This window comes from Nicotiana tomentosiformis, chromosome 10 (assembly GCF_000390325.3).
Source record: "Nicotiana tomentosiformis chromosome 10, ASM39032v3, whole genome shotgun sequence".
NCBI classification, from domain to species: Eukaryota; Viridiplantae; Streptophyta; class Magnoliopsida; order Solanales; family Solanaceae; genus Nicotiana; species Nicotiana tomentosiformis.
This window is the reverse complement of record NC_090821.1, coordinates 68,638,207-68,641,574: the sequence shown is the minus strand read 5'-3', so window position 1 is coordinate 68,641,574 and position 3,368 is coordinate 68,638,207. Positions and strand designations below refer to the sequence as shown.

Here is a 3,368-nt window from a genome sequence, read left to right as displayed (position 1 = left end):
ATTTTATTTTCCCTGCAAAAAATAAATATATGAACTGGAAGTGAATTTTGGAAAATCTACTTAAGCTTTTGGCTTATTATAGCTACCAAACCTTCTCTGCTAATCATGTTTCTGTGCATAAATATTTGTGGTCCCTATCATAGATACAATCTTATGAAATTCATATATTTATTTTTTGATTTAATTCTTTTGAATGCGATCGCTAAATTTAGTCTACAATAAAGACTTGTTTCTACTATATCATTTTTTTCCGTTGAAACAATATGCGCATCGCGCAGGTACGAATACTAGTTTTCTTTAAAAGGAAACCATGCATGTATATTTCAAATTTTGTGAACCGCCTATCATTTCGTGTTTTGGTATAATTTTGAATTGTGAGAACTAATTTCAGAAAAGGAATAATTTTACCTTTTTTCATTTTAAATCTACAATATGAATCTCACTTAGGTGACTACAATGAGCAGACACTCCAACAACTCACGAAATGTTTGCTAAGAAAATTGGAGAGAAAATGTGTGAACAAATTCCTCTACAATCATGTCCACAAAAATACTAAGCTTGATTAGTACCCATTATACTTTCACTTAATTGGAATGTGCTACATTAGTTCACCCTATCAATGATTTGTGAAAAGAGAAGTAAAACACAAAAGACTGCTGATTTCACAAATATCATACTAGTCAATTGCTACAGAACTAGCTGTATACAACCAGGAATTTTTCTATTAAAATAAGATGATAATAATGGGGAAATTTGAAGCAAGGGAAATGTTATTTGGAATAAAAGAATGAATCACATCATGTAGTTTTACACAAAGATATGAAGCTACAAACTGCTACATTATATTACGCGTTTTAATAGAAGGAAAACATCAAATAAATAAATAAAACTTATGACATTTCGCGCTTTACAAACTCACAACCACTCTCACCCAGAGCTAATTTTGGAGGAAAGAATAAAAACTTTGTAGGCTAAACCAGAAACTTTCACAAATGAACATTGTCCTCACCTTTTGATATACACGTAAATTGATCGGCACCACTAAGAAGGTCATCATCGTCTCCATGATATACACGTAAATTGATGGATGGACAGATGGAGATAGAGAAAGAGTAGCAGCATTTGAAAAAAACCGACAAAAACACACTGATTAAAAAAAGTCTCAAACAAATGCTGATACACAGATGAAAACACAGACTCTGGTAAAGAGATTAATTTATTATTCACTGTTAAGCAAGAAATGTGAACCCAAGAACAAGTTTGTTGGCATATATTTCATGTCCCGTGTGCCATAAAATACGAAAACAATACACAGGCTGACATCAATTTTTGAAATCAACCATCATATTGGCCTATTGGGAACAGTATGACAGATCCTCAAATAAGGACGAGAAAACCATACCAATCTGGCAAAGATAACCAACAAAAAGCTTCTTAACCCAGAAATTTTACAAGATTGCATGCGCCACACAAGTGCAGCAACCAGGTCTCTGATATGTTGGGCCATTTGTGAAGGGAGATGCAGAATAAGTTGAAGGATATAGCTCCCAACAAAAAGTGCTCCAGAACTTTAATTTCTAAATCAGGATCCACAAGCCTGCATGCAAGATCATAAACAATCAATCATTCAAAACGAAGCATTAAAATCTAAAAGTTGTTATCTTGAAAATAAGAGAGTGACCAGATATATAAAAGGAGAAAAATAAGAGAGAGAGAGATGTACATTCTTTGTTAAATTGTAGTTATCCCTTCCTTCGTTCAGTAAAACAGCAGCTACACCCGTCTAGTGTTTCAAACTACAACTAGCGGAGGTTTTAGGCTGTATTTGCAAAAGAAACCCTTATGTTCTTTTTTTAGACAAAATAGATTAAGAGTTAGTAATACTGGTCAAAATAGGGATTTTTACCTATACTAGTATCTATGATCGTGTGTTGCACGTTAATAATGGCATATAATGATTTAAAAATTTATTGATATAAAGGAATAATAAAATTTAATTAATGAGAAAAACTTTATATATAATAATACAACAATCATCTAAATGCTGAAAAATATTATTACAGTAGCATAATACATGGATTTAAAATAAAAGGATATCATTAAAACTTACACAAATGATCAATTTTATCATTTAGTTAGATAATTATATATTATAGTTTAAAAGTATTTAATGTGATGGTATCTTAACGAACATTTCTTTGTGCGCGATATTTTATTTTGTGTGTTTCCTCCTAATGCGTTGGTTGCTCTGCCTTAACCAGAACTCTTGTTGTCGATCTTGGTATCCCTCTTGAAAGTGCAACATACATTTGTTCGTGCAAGAAAAGTTATTTGTGGTAAATATAGTCCAATATTTAGGATGTTTGTCCTTGTACTTTATTTATTATATTTGCAAAACGTACACATACTAAAAATTATTTTCGCACAAATTTAAAAGGATATTCCTTAGTTTCGAAAGACGAAAGATGAATTCAGGGAAAAGAATATACTTAGAAGCACATTGACCAGTACCATAAATTTTGCATGTATGTCGTTATTGTCAAAACTTTTATACACTATCTGTGTGCTATTACATAAGCTATTCGCCATATCTAAGTTTTTCAGTAGCATGACTGATATATTTTTCTTTAAAATTAACCTATATATAATGAAAAATCAATTTTCACTTAGTCTATTATATATACGGTGACACTAACATACGTAAGAAATAAAAAACTTGACAACAAACATGAATGTAGAAGCCCATTTGGTATTAAAGTATTTAGGTATTCTTCTTGGTAGTAATTATTGGTATCATTTTCTGTTGAGTGAAAAACTAAAAAATATTTTGTTTTTATTATAAGATTTTGCAATCAACTTTTTATTTAGTCGATCAACATATTCATTTCTTATAGCTAAGTTATTGTCACGACCCTATTTAACATATAGGTCATGATGGCGCCCAACACTATAGCTAGGCAAGCCAACTAATAAATAAAACATATATCAATAAAATTTAAATCCAAGAAAAATAATAAGATACCGAATTCTACCAATGTATGTGCCAAGACCTGGTATCACAAGTGTATGAGCATCTAGTAGATTATACAAAACCTCTAATACTGTCTAAAATAAAAATAGACATAATAAAAAAAATACAAGGAGAGACACTGGTAGCTGCAGAATAGCTCAGAAAGGCAGCTTACCACTATGCCCCTGGATAACGTGGGTGTAAGACAATAAGTCCCCCACTAGTATGAGTACGTAAACAATGTGTACCCAGTAAGTATCAAACCTAATCTCGAAGTGGTAGAGAGTAAGTATCAAACCTAATCTCGAAGTGGTAGAGACGAGATGGCCGACTTTGACACTCACTATGGGTCAATAAT

General features: G+C 31.7%; 1 long non-coding RNA gene across 1 annotated transcript; it reads right to left on the bottom strand.

The window, feature by feature from the left end:
- Window positions 1-759: 759 nt before the first annotated feature.
- Window positions 760-1,808, bottom strand: LOC104093827 (uncharacterized). Its single transcript, XR_685723.3, has 2 exons — window positions 1,724-1,808; window positions 760-1,597 (listed from the first exon to the last, which is right to left on the bottom strand). It is a non-coding gene; the product is annotated as an uncharacterized lncRNA (long non-coding RNA).
- Between the last annotated feature and the right edge of the window lie 1,560 nt (window positions 1,809-3,368).